Source organism: Phocoena sinus, chromosome 13 (assembly GCF_008692025.1).
Source record: "Phocoena sinus isolate mPhoSin1 chromosome 13, mPhoSin1.pri, whole genome shotgun sequence".
NCBI classification, from domain to species: Eukaryota; Metazoa; Chordata; class Mammalia; order Artiodactyla; family Phocoenidae; genus Phocoena; species Phocoena sinus.
The window spans coordinates 30,794,285-30,812,535 of record NC_045775.1 but is presented as its reverse complement, the minus strand read 5'-3'; the positions used below and the strand labels follow the sequence as shown (position 1 = coordinate 30,812,535).

The 18,251-nt window shown below is 45.6% G+C and overlaps 1 pseudogene; it reads right to left on the bottom strand.

Annotated features, from left to right (window-relative positions):
* Positions 1–1,443: 1,443 nt before the first annotated feature.
* On the bottom strand, positions 1,444–16,953 carry LOC116764002 (annotated as a pseudogene).
* Between the last annotated feature and the right edge of the window lie 1,298 nt (positions 16,954–18,251).

Genomic DNA, 18,251 nt, shown 5'->3' with positions numbered 1-18,251 from the left:
AAAAACATGATGAATCTTGGAGGGTGGTGGTCATTGTTATTTTGTCTATGGAGAAAAGCAGTATCATTAAGTTCTTTTTTCCTCAACTGGATTAAGCACCTTGGAAAGAAGAAACCATACTTCATGCATCTTTTAATCTTTCATATTATCTAGTATTTTTGTATATGGTAAATGCTCAGTTTTTTTTTTTTTTTTTAATGAAAGCTTCTTTCTTTATGGCTGTGTTGGGTCTTAGTTTCTGTGCAGGGGCTTTCTCTAGTTGTGGTGAGCGAGGGCCGCTGTTCATCACGGTGCGTGGGCCTCTCACTATCGTGGCCTCTCCCGTTGCGGAACACAAGCTCCAGATGCGCAGGCTCAGTAGTTGTGGCTCACGGGCCCAGTTGCTCCATGGCACGTGGGATCGTCCCTGACCAGGGCTCGAACCCGTGTCCCCTGCGTTGGCAGGCAGATTCCCAACCACTGCACCACAAGGGAAGCCCTCAGAGTATTTTAACATGGGCTGGACTGTTCAACTTCATCCCCTTCACCCACCTTCTGTATTTAAACATATACCGTCCGCTATACATGAGCGAGGTGGTTACGTGGCAGCTATGGGCCCGAAAGTATCAATGTTTTGCATTATTTCCCCTTGGCCTCAAGATGCGAAGGAACATGATCATTAAGTAAAAAGTATCTGGTATAATAACTTTGGGGTAGAGTGAGGTTAGGTTACCCTTAAGGATTTGGATTATCTTTAGAACTTTAGTATACTGATTTGATCTAATGCAGCTTAAGTATCTGCTCTTAAGTCCTTAACAGAATTGGGTTTACAGACCTGTGCAGTAAGGAGATAAGGGTTTTTATATACATTGAGTATCTCTAGAAATGCTAGCACTGCTTAGAACAGAGGAGAGAGCAGTTCTTCCAGGGAGGATTGAAGGTTTTACAGGAGGCAAAACCCCCAAACTAACACATTTAGCATCTAAACGAAATACCGCCAGTGCTGGTGTAATAATAACCTTGGGGTGGGTATTTTAATCTCCGTTTTGATAGAGGAGTCATCTGAGGCTCACAGAGGTTAGCCACTTTTTTTTTTTTTGGTGAGAAGATAAAGGATCTTTGTTTTTATTTCCACTGCCTCTGAGCAGGCTTATTCCATTTAGAGCATTACTTCTCTCCCCTTCTAGGGCACTGCATCAGAGCATGAGGGACAGAACAAAGAACCAGCCAAGAAGAAAAGGAATGAAATGCCTGAGTTAATGTGAACTTTGGGGCTTCTGCTTTCTTTTTACCCAACAAGCAACAATGCCCCCTTGTCCTACAGCCTGCACCAACGTTGGCATCTTGGTTCTGAACTCAATTGCACCGTCAATTAGAGGCAATCATTCTTGGCAGGTCCTGCTACTGAAAAACGGCTGGCCTTAGGCAAGCCCTCTTGTAAAAAGCACGGCTGAAAGCCTGAGTTTAGGAGCCTGCACCGCCCCGATGAAACTCCACGGGAGCAAATACAGAGCCTCCAGGCAGAGCTACCATCCAGGCTGGCTTCATTCTTCCAGGGAGCCTTTGGTGAGTTCAATTATCTGGTAAATATCCATTGCTTCCCCCTCGGGAATCCCGTATCTGCTTTCCACCCCAGTTGGGTTGGAAGGGGTTTTACAATCCATGGTCACTTCCTTCCTGAGGCACTGGTCAATATCGGCTGTACTGAAGAAGGCGACTGACTGGGGGCAAGTCATTCAGACCCAGCTTGTAGGCAAACATGCACCTGGTCAAGAGGCTGGCGATCTGCAGGGCGAGGGCAGCACAGTAGCAGTCCTCCTCCCGCACCAGGTAGCGAACCTCATCATGGATGCTGATGCAGAAGCACCCATCGATGGCAAACACCTCAAACAGCCACTTCATGGCCACAAGCATGAGGTGTAAGTAGTCCGCAGCGGAGCTTTGCACCGCTCGATTCACACAGCTGGTCATAAACTCCCCCTGGACAGCAGAGGGCTCCAGGGCTCGGCTGCTGCAGCGGCCCAGCACCGGGGTACTGGTGTGTCAGACATCGCAATGCTTTCCAGCTTATTGAACATTTCTGACTCTGTGTCCCCCATCCAGGCTTATTCAGCAACCTCCTCCCACTTCTTCCATTGTGATTTCCTAGAAGCTTCTCTGGATCTTGCGTAGATCCAGCAAGGAAACCAAGCCGTCCTCCATCCTGTCCGCAGGGAGGTCCAACTCCCTCACCAGCCACTCGCCCTCATCTAACAGCCGATACCTGCGGTGGCCCTTGGTGACTGCATACATCTGTCGGGCCTTCTCAGCTGCCTCCTGCCGCGTGAGCCAGTGGTTGAACTGCATTAGGAGGCGCTCAGCAAAGGGCTGCCCCCCCCATAGATGCAGCCATAGTTGAAGACCTTGGTGTGCTCATGGGTGATGCCCACTGTGGCAGCTCTCTTGCTGTGTAGATTGGTGCCCCTGCTCTTCCTGCCCTGCAGTGTCATCCATCCAAAGGCCGTGCAGCCATGCACGCCAGCAAAGTGGGCGTCTCCAAGCACAGCTGCAATCTACAGCGCCTGTGAGCCCACGTCAGCACCCACGAGGGCGTAGCCGGGTGGGGCCTGCACCATGGCCTTCAACTCACTGCCTACTCGGTCAGTTCGGGCGTTGCTGGCAATGAGCCAGGTGGGCTCTACAGCCCACGTGATGGGCTGTAGATGGTGATGGTGCCAGCGGTCACCCCCTGGGGCAGGATGGCCCCATAGCGGCCTTCCTCATCATAGTTTGGGTGCCTGGTCACAGCACGGGTCAGAGCTGACCTGGGCAGCCACACCACCATCTGGGACTTGATACATTTATGGGCATTCCTACAAAAAGAAATCATTTTGTTGATTTCCAAGGCACGGGGCCCACTGGCACCTCCTGGGCCAGCCTGCAGGGTGCCGTCCGCCATCTTGGGCAGGAAGTCTTTGGCAAAGGGGCTGCCAGCATTGCAGCTGTTACCATCCTTGTGAGGCAGCTTGAAGAACCAGCAGCCGGGGATATCCACATCATTGTAGGGTCCGTTGTCATGGTGATAAGCTGGCTGGCTGGCTTTTGGGCCACCAGCAGCAGTCAGAGCTAGGGACTGACCTGGAACTGCCACTCGCAAGTTCTCCATCCTGGCCTCGGCCTCCACTTCTAAGCGGCCCATTTCTCCCACCGTCTGCCACATGGCGCTGCTGTCAGTGAGCAGGAACTCCTCAGCCAGGTCTGCCTCCTGCGGCTCCAGCTGCTGCTTCCCCTGTTCAAGACAGTGCTTCCTGTACAGGGACTCGATGGCTATGTAGGGGCAGGCGCCCCCAGGGTCGGCCACTTTTACCAAAGGGTTCTGGGATTGGAAGCCAGGTCTACCGGCTTTAGAGTCCAAATAGCCAGGAACTGTCCACGCTATTGCACTGCTGTGAAAAATAAACAGTCCTGCACAGGCAGGGGAAGGGAGAGGGAAAGAGGTCAACAGCAAGGAGGACTGCAGCCGTGGGCCAGTTGGGCTCCAGGATGGGAGGCGGTTGTAGGGCAGAGATGGATGGAGTGGTGGGAGAGGAAGTTGTGAGACACCAGTCAGATTGTGAAGTGCCTTACGGACCCTGTAGACAGACTTGGCATGTAGATGTTAAGCATACACGGTGATTCTTAGAAAAATGGAAGTTCAGCAGGTTTTAGTTGTCTAGATAATTTCTCAAAGTGTGGTTTTATGTATTTTTAAATCAATCACCCGGAGTGCTTGTTTTAAATGCACAGTGTTGCCCCGCCCCACACTGTACGATGAACTCAAATCCGTATGTCTAATAGGCCTCTCAGATCATTCTGATGTACACTGGAGCTGAAGGATTTGAGAAGTGTTTCCTAATGGGTCGTAGGGTGATCAATTTCTGCTGATTTTATACTGACTAGGAAAGTTCTGCAGACAGCTGAAATTATGTTCTTATGTTGTTTACCTAAGAGGGAGGTGGAGCCTGTGTTGGAAAGACAGCTATTAACAGTAGATTAAAAGTATATTCTTCCAGGGCTTCCCTGGTGGCGCAGTGGTTAAGAATCTGCCTGCCAATGCAGGGGACACGGGTTCGAGCCCTGGTCCGGGAAGATCCCACATGCCACAGAGCGACTAGGCCCATGAGCCACAACTATGGAGCCTGCGCTCTAGAGCCCACGAGCCACAACTACTGAAGCCCGCGCACCAAGAGCCTGTGCTCCACAACAAGAGAAGCCACCGCAATGAGAAGTCCATGCACCGCAATGAAGAGTAGCCCCCGCTCACCACAACTAGAGAAAGCCCACACGCAGCAACAAAGACCCAACACAGCCAAAAATAAAATAAATGTTTAAAAAAGTATATTCTTCCATATTAAAGTGAATATTGTCTCTCCCAAATTACAGACCCATTTTTAACTTTAGACATTCTTTTGAAACTGCCGCTCTGGACTTCCCTGGTGGCGCAGTGGTTGAGAATCTGCCTGCCGATGCAGGGGACACAGGTTCGAGCCCTGGTCTGGGAGGATCCCACATGCTGCGGAGCAACTGGGCCCGTGAGCCACAATTACTGAGCCTGCGCGTCTGGAGCCCATGCTCTGCAACAAGAGAGGCCGCGACAGTGAGAGGCCCGCGCACCGTGATGAAGAGTGGCCCCAACTTGTCGCAACTAGAGAAAGCCCTCGCACAGAGACAAAGACCCAACACAGCCATAAATAAATAAATAAAATTAAAAACAAAAAAAAAACCCTGCCGCTCTGCTTCCCAAGCTTTTGACTGGTTCTCTCTTAAACACTTTCCTCGAGGAACAAAGTAGTTTTAGGCACAGCTGATCATCACAGTTGTCTTATTTCATTTCATTAGGGAAATGTTTAAGAGTAAGATTTTCATAGTGTTCCTTGCTTCATCCACCTTTGAATGCAAAGAAAAGAACTCCAGGGCTAAATCGTAAATGTCTTTATGAATCAGCAGAGATTACACCTCCTATCGAAGTATAATCTTCAAAAGATCAAACTTGACTGTTACACATATATAATGAGTATTAGTCAAATTTGTTCACCTCCTTAATGAGGAAACTGATAAGATGGCAAAGCTGGTTTGAAGCAGAATCGGAGGAACAGGAATTATGCGGTCTACCAGGAAGGGTGTTTTGAAATGAGTGAGCTGAGTGATCTGAGCCCTCCAAAGTGAAGAGCAAAGTCAAGCATGGAGCTCAGCAAGTCTCAAAGTTTCGTTCTCAGTATCCCTCAATACTCTTAAAAACTGAGGATCCCAATGATCTAGCAAAGTCAAGCATGGAGCTCAGCGAGTCTCAAAGTTTCGTTCTCAGTATCCCTCAATACTCTTAAAAACTGAGGATCCCAATGATCTAGCAAAGTCAAGCATGGAGCTCAGCGAGTCTCAAAGTTTCGTTCTCAGTATCCCTCAATACTCTTAAAAACTGAGGATCCCAATGATCTAGCAAAGTCAAGCATGGAGCTCAGCGAGTCTCAAAGTTTCGTTCTCAGTATCCCTCAATACTCTTAAAAACTGAGGATCCCAATGATCTAGCAAAGTCAAGCATGGAGCTCAGCGAGTCTCAAAGTTTCATTCTCAGTATCCCTCAATACTCTTAAAAACTGAGGATCCCAATGATCTAGCAAAGTCAAGCATGGAGCTCAGCGAGTCTCAAAGTTTCGTTCTCAGTATCCCTCAATACTCTTAAAAACTGAGGATCCCAATGATCTATCAACATTAACCTTATTAGAAACTAAAACACAAATGTTTAAGTATTAGTTATAGTGGACCCTTGAACAAGGTGAGGGTTAGGGTTACCCACCCCTTCCCACAGTCAAGAATCCAGGAATAGCTTTACAGTCCACCGTTTGTCTTGGGTTCTACATCTCTGGGTCCAACCAACCATGGATCATGTAGCACAGCAGTTGGTATCTAAGGGAAAATATCCGTTTATAAGTTGACCTGCGCAGTTCAAACCTGTGTGTTCAAGGGTCAACTGTATTTTAAAAATAAAAATGACAAGCCCATTATATGTTAACATTTTTAAATGAAAAATAACTTCAGATATATTTTGAGAAAAAAGGCATTGTTTTACACTTTTGCAAATAGAACACTTAATTGGCTTATCAGAAGACAGCTGAATCCTTATATCAATTTCTGCGTTCATATGTTGCAATATGTTGTTTTTGGTTGAAGTATATGAGGAAAATTTGGCCTCACAGAGTTATGTAGTTGGAAAGGGAGGACCTTACAAAATCCCTAAAGTGTCTTGGGAACCCTCAGCAGTCCTTAAATTACACTTTGAGAACCACTGCCCTGGATTAAGAAATACCCTGGCAGGCATGTTAAACAAAGCACCATTATGACCTTGAAAGGACATGCTATAACTGTCTTTTGGTTATTTCCAAGTTTTGGATGATTTTTCTTAATACTTCAGGGCCTATGTCATGCTCCTGTCACCAGAAACAGACTGGGTCAGACAGACCAAATTCCACTTGTGAACAGTGGGAATTGGGACTATATTGTAAACCCATTTCTTTAAACAATCCCCCTAAATAAAAACACCTTTTTTTCCTTTCATTATAAAATGCAAGAAATTTAGAAGATATAAAAACCAATTATCTTGAATACTTTGAACTTCTTGGAGATAAACACTGATACCTTCTTCCTTTTTTTGTTTTAACTTTTAATTTTATATTGGAGTATCGCCAATTAACAACGTTGTGATAGTTTCAGGTGCACAGCAAAGGGACTCAGCCATACATACACGTCTCCATTCACCCCCAAACTCCCCTCCCATCCAGGCTGCCACATAACATTGAGAAGAGTTCCCTGTGCTATACAGTAGGTCCTTGTTGGTTATTCATTTTCTTTTTTTTGTTTGTTTGTTTGTTTTTGTACGCAGGCCTCTCACTGTTGTGGCCTCTCCCGTTGCAGAGCACAGTCTCCGGACGCGCAGGCCCAGCGGCCATGGCTCACGGGCCCAGCCTCTCCGCGGCATGTGGGATCTTCCAGGACCGGGGCACGAACCCGTGTCCCCTGCATCGGCAGGCGGACTCTCAACCACTGCGCCACCAGGGAAGCCCGGTTATTCATTTTCTAAAAGTTCCCCAGGTGATTCTATTGTGCACTTAGGACTGAGAACCGCTACCTAGTCTAACCCCATTTTCTTTTTCTCTTTTTTTAACATCTTTATTGCAGTATAATTGCTTTACAATGTTGTGTTAGTTTCTGCTGTATAACACAGTGAGTCAGCTATACGTATACATATATCCCCATATCCCCTCCCTCTTGCCTCTCCCTCCCACCCTCCGTATCCCACCCCTCTAGGTGGTCACAAAGCACCAAGCTTATCTCCCTGTGCTATACAGCTGCTACTCTCTCACTTCATCCCAGCTTACTCTTCCCCCTCCCCGTGTCCTCGAGTCCATTCTCTACGTCTGCATCTTTATTCCTGTCCTGCCCCTACGTTCTTCAGAACTTTCTTTTTTTTTTTTTTTTAGATTCCATATATATGTGTTAGCATACGGTATTCGTTTTTCTCTTTCTGACTTACTTCACTCTGTGTGACAGACTCTAGGTCCATCCACCTCACTACAAATAACTCCATTTCTTTTTATGGCTGAGTAATATTCCATTGTATATATGTGCCACATCTTCTTTATCCATTCCTCTGTTCATGGGCATTTAGGTTGCTTCCATGTCCTGGCTATTGTAAATACTGCTGCAATGAGCTTTGGAGTGCATGTGTCTTTTTTTTTTTTTTCTTTTTTCGGTACGCGGACCTCTCACTATTGTGGCCTCTCCCGTTGCGGAGCACAGGCTCCGGACGCGCAGGCCCAGCGGCCGTGGCTCATGGGCCCAGCGGCTCCGCCACATGTGGGATCTTCCCAGACCGGGGCACGAACCCGTGTCCCCTGCATCGGCAGGCGGACTCTCAACCACTGAGCCACCAGGGAAGCCCGCATGTGTCTTTTTGACTTAAGCACGGGAGTGGGATTGCTGGGTCACATGGTAGTTCTATTTTTAGTTTTTTAAGGAACCTCCGTACGGTTCTCCATAGAGTTTTTTTACATATAAGACATTTTGTATTATTTCTGGTCTTTACAACAGTGCTTGAAAGTTTTCAAGGATGACAAAGCTGAGGCTGAGAGAGGCAAAGCAAACTGCCTTGGGCATATAGCTACTAACTTTTTTCTATTCTAATCAGACGTCTTAGTTCTAAGATAGAATCCTCTCTAGCTAGTCTACGTGGGAAGGGATTCACAAAGGCTATTAGAAATTTGTGGAATTTCTGGAGAAGCTAGGTTGAGCTTCTCGGAACAACTCTCAGAACCACACCTCAGATTTGACCATGTAACGGAGCCCAGCCAAAACACATGGACTCTGCTGTGGACGCTGGAGACAGTCCCGTCACCACTTGACTTCAGAACTGGCTGCCTTTGCTGGCCTGGACCTTCTCTGTTTTCTCAGAAAATTCACTTTCAAAACAAAGTCTTACACATGTATATCTGATCGGCAGACTCTAACACACCTGTTGTGTTAATTTCAAAATTTCAATGTATTTTTAAAAAGTTATTCCAGATGAGGGAGGTAGGATTTATACTTGGAGAATTATCCAAGCGAGAAGAAGCTGTTTGAAAGATTCGGGGTAGGGACAGATGTCCACCGCAGTCACCCTCTGGAGGCCCAACATCAATGTACACCCTGCCTCCATCCTTAAATCTCTAGCCTGCAGAACACAATGCAACAATCCCTTATACAAAATATGCTACTCTTTCCTCAAAAGGGGAAGCCCCAAATTTCAGTTGATTGCATTCAGCTCCATATTCAGAATTTTGATGTTCATTCTTCTAATTTAAACACACTCTTTTCTTAATGCCCTGTTAGCCATGGATAAATTGTAGAATAAATCCACAGAGGCTATATACACTATATATCTGGGGAAGGGAGAGGGGAAACATTTAACATATATTCTTATATAACGTAACTCACCTGCAAGGGGAAATATAAGGCTAGAGCTGATATTTACCCACTCCATGTTACCTTTGCCCTCGGCCACAACTTGGTCTGCCTTTACCTGGCGGAGTGACCCTAACCTTTATTCCTGAGCATCTGAGTTCTTGGCGGCCCTCTACTTCTCTAAGGTTGCTCTAGTCCTGCTAACTTGCAGCATGCTGTGGGGAGGTACAAGGAGGACCCCTCAGTTTGTGAACATTGCTCCGTGCTGTCTAAGGAAGCACTCCTATTTTCCCTAACACCCAAGATCAACGGCCTCAGCTGAAATGGTCGGCACTCCCCACTGCACCCCATCTTATTTGCTGGTTTAGTGGCGTGGTGCAAGGAACCTGAAATGGCCAAGTGCCAGTCTCAACTGGTAGTAAGATTCCCCTGGTGGAAACATTTCTCTTTCGACATTTTCTATATCACATCCATTGACACTTAATTATCTTCCCTTTAGAACTGTTCTGCATGCACTGATTTTTTTTTTTTAGCATCTTTATTGGGGTATAATTGCTTTACAATGGTGTGTGAGTTTCTGCTTTATAACAAAGTGAATCAGCTGTACATATACATATGTTCCCATATGTCTTCCCTCTTGCGTCTCCCTCCCTCCCACTCTCCCCATCCCACCCTTCCAGGCTGTCACAAAGCACCGAGCTAATATCCCTGTGCCTTGCGGCTGCTTCCCCCCAGCTATCTACCTTACTACGTTTGTTAGTGTGTATATGTCCATGACTCTCTCTCGCCCTGTCAAAACTCACCCTTCCCCCTCCCCATATCCTCAAGTCCGTTCTCCAGTAGGTCTGCGTCTTTATTCCTGTCTTACCCCTAGGTTCTTCATGACATTTTTTTTTTCCCTTAAATTCCATATATATGTGTTAGCATACGGTATTTGTCTTTTTATTTCTGACTTACTTCACTCTGTATGACAGACTCTAGGTCTATCCATCTCATTACAAATAACTCAATTTCATTTCTTTTTAAGGCTGAGTAATATTCCATTGTGTATATGTGCCACATCTTCTTTATCCATTCATCCGATGATGGGCGCTTAGGTTGTTTCCATCTCCGGGCTATTGTAAATAGAGCTGCAATGAACATTTTGGTACATGACTCTTTTTGAATTTTGGTTTTCTCAGGGTATATGCCCAGTAGTGGGATTGCTGGGTCATATGGTAGTTCTATTTGTAGTTTTTTAAGGAACCTCCATACTGTTCTCCATAGTGGCTGAACCAATTCACATTCCCACCAGCAGTGCAAGAGTGTCCCCTTTTCTCCACACCCTCTCCAGCATTTATTGTTTCTAGATTTTTTGATGATGGCCATTCTGACTGGTGTGAGATGATATCTCATTGTAGTTTTGATTTGCATTTCTCTAATGATTAATGATGTTGAGCATTCTTTCATGTGTTTGTTGGCATTCTGTATATCTTCTTTGGAGAAATTGCACTGATTTTTTGAGTCATCAGAGAAGCCTAACCTTCAGGGTAGGTATGGAGGTATATCAAATGTCTAAATCTTAGCCCTAACGTGACTTCTTTCGTATTCAATAAATCCACCCCCAACTAAGGAAGATGCCTATTATTTTTGTCCTTGCCTTCACTAGTGTTTGAGAGATATACGGATAATGACTAGAGGGCTGGTAGCAGCAGGCGTCTCTGGAGAAAGGGATGAAAGAGATAACACAGCGAATTTTATGATATCTCAACCAGTCCTCCATCTTGGAAATAATCATATGGTCTTTTTTTTTTTTTTTTTTTCTTCTGTGGTACGCGGGCCTCTCACTGTTGTGGCCTCTCCCATTGCAGAGCACAGGCTCCGGACGCGCAGGCTCAGCAGCCATGGCTCACGGGCCTAGCTGCTCCGCGGCACGTGGGATCTTCCTGGACCAGGGCACGAACCTGTGTCACCTGCATCGGCAGGCGGACTCTCAACCACTGCGCCACCAGGGAAGCCCAATAATATGGTCTTTTAACCTTGTGGCTTTTAGATCCTAAAATCTCAAAGACTTATTTCTTGGCAGTAAGCAACATTTAGGAAATCGATCTTTGTTGTTAACTCTGAATATTCCAATTTATTATTTTGTTTAGCCCAGTGGAATTATTAGAGGACGTCAGTCATGCCCAGTTGCCACCAGTTTATTTCAAACACTTACGAACAGAGAATTGCAAAATATCTTTTTTTCCCCTTGGGCCTATACGCGCTTGGTATTATGCTTATGCAAACAGAGTATGTAAGCACAGCTTCCTTTCCTGTATGTGCAGGCATTCGGCACATATTAATGTCATGCCTGCTACATTCCAGCTACACTCCGTTCTGGAGACACAGTGGTGAAGCCCAGGCACGGTCTTTTTGCCATAGCCTTTCTATTCTTTCTATTCTAGTAAGGGGTGCTAGTACACACCACGTCTGGCTCTGTCTCCTGCTGCTAAATTAGGATGTCCTGTCATTTACCCAGAATACAGCAGGGGGCAGATAAAGTCCATCTTTCAAAATCATTTGCGGCAGCCCAGCATTTTAGATGGCAGCCCATTAGAATTGTCACTTCAGTTTTTGAAGGAAACTAGAATCTGGTTTTGCATTTTGCTCATTGCTTATCCGACTTTCGGTATCTCTGGTATCAAATCTGGGAAAAAGCCAAACTGCAGGTACATTTTCTCTTTCAGAGTAAATATTTTTGGGAAATAGCTGTGAGGGACGCTTGCTAAGTAAAGGAATTCTACTCTGAATGCTTTCAAAAATAAAGACTATTCAGTGGATTTAACATTAATTCAATTTAATATTTTCAATAAATCTGAATTTTTATTTAAGTATTTGCTTAAGTTGAACTGTAGCTGTGTTTTGATTTTTGCTGAGAGGATGGGTAAAAAGACCATCCTCATTAGCTAATCTTATTCCTATTTCAGAAATAGTAGCCACTCCTACATCCTTTTGGAGTGAATTAAGAGGAAATGTTAGAAATGTAGAGAAAGCAGATGCATGCGCGTGCGCACGTGTGTGTGTGTGTGTGTGTGTGTGTGTGTGTGTGTGTGTTTGGCATACTGTTATGGCCACAAGAATGGCATCAGAGGGGCAGAAGAAAGGAGAGGACCGAGGATGTGGGGTGTTGCATTTTGGGCAAAGATGTCGAGAGAATATCCTAATTTTGGACTTTTTAATGGTATGTTAGGTTTGCTGGGTCCTTTAAAGCAATAAGTATTCAACTGAGCTGTGAAGCTAGACATTGGAATTTCCTATGAAAAGGAAAATCTGAGCTGAAGAGAAGAGAGTTACCTGAGCAGATACCTTTAATCAACCAGCACCTTACTGGATCTTTTATGAATCTATGGTTTCCCTGGGCCTCCTCTTCTATTACTTTCTACGGGACAAACACAGGAAAACTACGCCAACTCCCTCTGGCAAAGGCTCCTTAGAGAGCCAGTGGGTGAGTAGAGGTGGGAGGGGAGAGGGCTAAATCAATTTCTAGTGAATCTGAGAGCCAATCAAATCTTATTATTCTGTTGAATTATTTCTCTTCTCCTGTACATAGTAAGTTCTGTGGAACAGGGTCACGTTTATCTTGTTCACCACTGACTTTCCTGTGACCATGACATTTTTCATACACCAGTGCCTTAGGAGCAAAAATAACAGCCCTCCCACTGACCTCATTAAGAAAAGACTAAAGAGATTAAGAAACGTGGATAATCCCAGCCATGAGTTATTTGGAAATTGTGTGTGTGTGTGTGTGTGAGATTTCCAATCATCTGTCCCTGTTCACCTATGAATATGATGAAATGCAGAGGTACTGAGTAAGAATAGTTAAGGAGTTCTGAAATGCCTTCGAAGTTGACCTAATATTGTAGATTCCTTGAATTAGAAGGGCCTTACCCTGCCCCACCCATCCAGTTCAGGAATTCTGCAATGTCCCTAAAGGGAAGTCACCTTATTCTGCTGGAACACTCACCAAATCTTGAAGTAGTGATTCCATTACGAGAAAGCTCTTCTTCCTTTTTCTTTTTCTTTCTTTCTTTCTTTCCTTATTTATTTATTTATTTTTTTTGGCAAGGGGTGTTTAAAAAATATAGAAAAGAATGTAATGACTTTCACATGCCCACTGTCTAAGAATAAACAAGTACTAATGTTTTGTCCTTTTGGTCTCAGCTGTCCACTGTTGGGATATAGTCCTCCATGGGTCTCTCACCTTTTAGTGCATTTGCGAGTGAACTACTGGGCCATCTTTTCCAGGGTGTTTGGATGGTGAACGACTGTGGAAGGTAGAGATGGTGGTTCCCTTCAGAATAAAGGGCAGGTTACTTATGACCTTGGAAGACAGAGTGTGTCTCGCAATGGAGCAAATGGCAGGTATGCTTAGTGCCCATTGTGAAATTATCAGGTTCCTTAAACCCAGGGTTCTTCTCTCCTGTAGTCCAACCACTGCATGTGCAGGTGTCATCTGGTCCTCTTCACATTGCCCTTAGGAAATTGGGACCAAAATGCTGATCTGTCACTACTGCTATTGCTGTGAGTAACAAGCTGCCTTTTGTCTCTGATCCAGGAGTTTCGTGCCAGCATCCATGAAACTGTTGTAGGTTACTATTTAAACCATCATAGGCCAGAGAAACAGGTGGAAATAGCTCCCAAGTAATATCAATATTAAAACTTGATGAGGATAGAAAAAGAAAACTAGAAAATTTCATGTATGAATGTAGAAGCTAAGATACTAAACAAAAATTAGTAAGCACAATCCAGTGAAAGTTACAAAAAGAATGAAAGGAAATTAAGCCCATGTTTATAAAGATAGTTTCAAATTTGGAAATTCATCAAAAAAATTTACTGTGTTAGATTGAAAGAGAAAAAACCTGTATTATTATAGCAGTAGAAAGTAAAAGCATTTGATAAAATCTAGCAACAATTACTAATAAAAATTCCATGTAAGTTAGGGATAGAATAAAACTTTTTAGACATGCTGATGACTGTATCAAACTATGAAATAGAGAAGCCATTTTAAAATCTGGAACAAATAGCATTGACCACTTGTATCGTTATTTAGTATTGTTTTGGAAGTTTCAAATAACGCAGTAGGACAATAAAATATGTAAAATGTCAGAGAAAAACCAGTCACAAAGAGGCGGTATGAGCCAAGGAAAGATTAGGAACTTGAGACGCACAGACGTGGGTCAGAATCTCACTTTGGCTCCATTTTATCTGTGGAACTTTGGGCAAGCTATTTAATTTTTTACAATTCAATTTTCTCTTCAGTGAAATAGGCATCATAATAATTTTTGGAGATCCTGCACGGATTAAATTCCCTGCTGTCTTGCTTTTTTTAAAAATATTTATTTACTGGGACTTCCCTGGTGGTCGGTCCAGTGGGTAAGACTCTGCACTCCCAATGCAGGGGGCCTGGGTTCGATCCCTGTTTGGGGAACTAGATCCCACATGCATGCTGCATCTAAGAGTCCGCATGCCGCAACTAAACATGTCTCAGCGAAGATCCCGAGTGCCTAAATATTTATTTATTTAGGCTGTGCCAGTCTTAGTTGCGGCACTCAGGATCTAGGCCCCTGACCAGGGATCGAACCCAGACCCCCTGCATTGGGAGTGCGGATTCTTACCCACTGGACCACCAGGGAAGTCCTCCTGCGGTATTGTTAAGGGGCCCAGCTCAGTGCCTGACACATGTTCGGTGTTCCACAAATGTCCATTCCTTCTGACACTTTCAACCTCTGAGAATTTGAAAAAGAATAAGGATTTGGATGTCTGCGAAGCCTGTCACGATAGCAACCTCTGTGATTAAGAATAAAACCAGTATAGAGATGCCTAATTCTTTTTGTTCAAGCTTCTTCCAGAAACCTGAGAACTTTCAACAGTGGCAACCCAAATTGATGATTCTGCCTCTTACAGAAGAAAATCAATAAACATTAGCTCCTCTGAAGCAGACAAATTACAGGAACAACAAGTTCCACAGTGTTTCATAATCTTATGACAAACACCATCCGAGTTCCTGGACGAGGAATCTTTTCTTACCAGGATCCCACTGGCCAGTCCCAAAGTGGGCTTTGTCTCCCTCTCTTGGTTTTGTCACTTTGCTCATATGATTTGTTTGCCCTTTTGCCTATTGTGAGCTTGGCCATCTCCTGGTTTGGTAAGTTCCCAGCACTTTAGAGGCAGCCCATGTCCATGGAGAGTCCTGGGAGGCCTCCTGATCTGGCCACTAACTATTGGGCCTCGGCTCTAGCGATAACAATGAAGGTTTATTTCTCTGGAACATCTTTAAAGCCTATGGCTCAGTCTTCTCTGCTCATCTGAGAGAAGTATCTTTGAGTCAGCTTAGGGAGACACCACTCCCACTGTCAACTCTGGGATTTAGGGTCTGTCCTGGGCCACAAAAGAGCCCTCAGACCTACCCCTGCCTCAGGCAAGTCCTCATGTATGAGCTGGGCCCCATGTTCCAATCTGAGTATGTTGTCCTCAGGCAGTTCTATTAGGAGTAGGGGTGCAGGGAATGTGAGGTTGGGGCACTGGTGGAGAAAGTTGGGCTGCTCTGGACATATAGAGAAAGGTATAACTTGGGCTTGAGAGCAAAGGAAACAAGTCATGAAACTGACTCTGTGGCTCGATCATCTTTATTTATTTGTTTGTTTGTTTGTTTGTTTATGTATTTGGCTGCGCTGGGTCTTAGTTGCAGCATGCAAGATCTTTTTTAGTTGTGGCATGTGGAATCTTTAGCTGTGGCATGAGGGCTCTTAGTTGTGGCATGCAGGATCTAGGTCCCTGGCCAGGGATCGAACCCGGGCCCCCTGCATTGGGAGCACAGAGTCTTAACCACTGGACTACCAGGGAAGTTCCTGGATCATATTTATACATCACAGAAATGTCACTGGACTTGATAGCTGAGATAGCTCAGGCTCAGAGGGGTTAGGTGATTTGCCCAACACTGCACAGCACTGGAATCAAGACTGGATCCAGATCCTCTGACTCCTGGTCCAGTGCTCACTCCTTTCACTCAAGGTCCTGCTCCCCCCAGGTTTGCTTTGGTGATGCAGCAGGTAGGACTCAGCACATTAGTGGAGCGCTTGGAGACTTGGTTTGGTCACCACCTCAACACCTGGTGTGGTCACACTCTTCAGATCCTAAAGCCTTTCAAGGCTGGGGTGACGGGGTGGGACAGGAAAGGGGAGGAGGAGAAGCAGGAGGGATTGGGGGACCTGTCGGGGCAGGAAAGGCTGGGGCTCAGAACTCTAGATGATGTGCCAGAGGATGTCTGACTCACAGACAGCAGGGTGGGGTGTAGAGGATAACCAGACAGACCCTCACTGTGCCTCCAGCAGGCCCATAGTTTAGGGAGGGTACAAAAGATGTGGAAGATCCTCTCTCTGCTAGCAGGACCTCTTCTGAGGTGGAATTGGCAGTGCTGGAAATTCCTGCCCAGGGTAGGCCCAGCTGCGTAGACCCTACTGCATGGCCGTGTCCAGTAGGTAACAGAGCCATCCCTGGGCAGTGACATGAATTTGACCTTGGGGAAGGGAACCCAGGGCAGCATCCTTTCCCTTCATATATCTACTTCCCTTTTGACTGGCTTCCCTCTTTTTTTTTTGCGGTACGCGGGCCTCTCACTGTTGTGGCCTCTCCCGTTGCGGAGCACAGGCTCTGGACGCGCAGGCTCAGCGGCCATGGCTCACGGGCCCAGCCGCTCCGTGGCATGTGGGATCTTCCCGGACCGGGGCACGAACCCGCGTCCCCTGCATCGGCAGGCAGACTCTCAACCACTGCGCCACCAGGGAAGCCCTGGCTTCCCTCTTGACCCACACCCCTGCTTTTTGCTGCCAAATGAGTGGTGAGGGCTGTGACGATAGTCACAGAGGATCACAGGCAGTTTTCAGGGTGTGCATTCACACCCTTTCCTGTCATTAGGAAACATGCAGTTTCCTTGAGATTCGACTCACCACGTTTCTTGCTCTTGCCTTCTTTCTCTTGAAGCATGGGGCCATCTGGGTTCATTTCTGCTGTAGTAGAAACATAGACGCCTCCTCTTTACCGTAAGAAAATCAACACCGTGGACATGATGACCAATGGCAGCTGATGCTGAGGCTCAGAGCTGGGGAAGCCACAGGACTGATGGCGCCTGAAGAGGACGCATCCCACGGCGGGCCGTAGCTTCCTGGCACCCACCTCTAACCGTCATGGAAGCCTGCAGTCACCAGCTCTTTCTATTTTTTTAAGAGAAGCTGAAAATCTAAATTGAAAAACTTCGGCACAAAATTGGCAGAAAATTTCTTAAAGATACAGATAGAACGAGCAAAACATGATTTGATTTGAAGGCGGGTTCGTTTGTAACTTCTGAGCTACCTGTTCTTTAAAAAAATTCCTCCCAGGTATTTCCCCTCTGGGTCTCTTCCTCAAAACCCATAATTTTAGTCTATTCTGAGACAATATCAGACAACCTGAATCGAGGGACAGTGTATGACATACCTGACCAGTAATTTTCACAATGGTCAAGGTCATGATAAACAAGGAAACACAGAAAAACGGTCACAGATTGGAAGAGACGAAGAAGACATGATGACTGCATGCCATGTGGGATTCTGGAACGTTAATGGAGAAATGGGTGAAATCTGACTAATGTCTGGAGTGTAGCTGTCAGGGTACCAATGTTAATTTCTTAACTTGGACAAATGCAGCGCGGTCAGGAAAGATTTTATCATTAGTGGACACTGGGCTTAGGGTATATGGTGGGAAATGTTGGCACTACATTTGCAACTTTTCTGTAAATCTAAATTTATTCCAAAATCAAAAGCTTATTAAAAAGAAAAAGTCCCTTCCAGGCCTGAGATAACCTCTGGCTGCTATGGTTCAGAAAATGAAGGCAGGTTTCTCATGTCAAAACAAATGCTGTCCCACTGGTGTTCTCCCTCCCGCCCTGTGAAGTGTACTTAGTATAGGATCAAGTTCTACTATCATCTTCTTTCAGATCAGATGGGAACAAGCGCTCCTAAAATGGGCCTGTGAGTGAGCCCGGAAGCATGCAGGTGGTCAGGCAACTTTACAAAATGGCGTCTCTCTTTCTACTAGAAAGAGAAACTCTGTTTAATGGCCACACACACTGCTGTGCTCCCACTCTACCTGCCCTACAGTGACCGGAGTTTGAAATTCAGAGGCAGAGTTCTAGGCGCACTCGCAGGACTGACATTTGCCTAAGGGTACGGTGGCTGCATCACTTCCTAAATGGCTTCTGGCATTGCGTAGTAGGATCCAAGAAGAGCCCCCTCCTTTCTAAGAAAACATTCTCAGCATCAGGG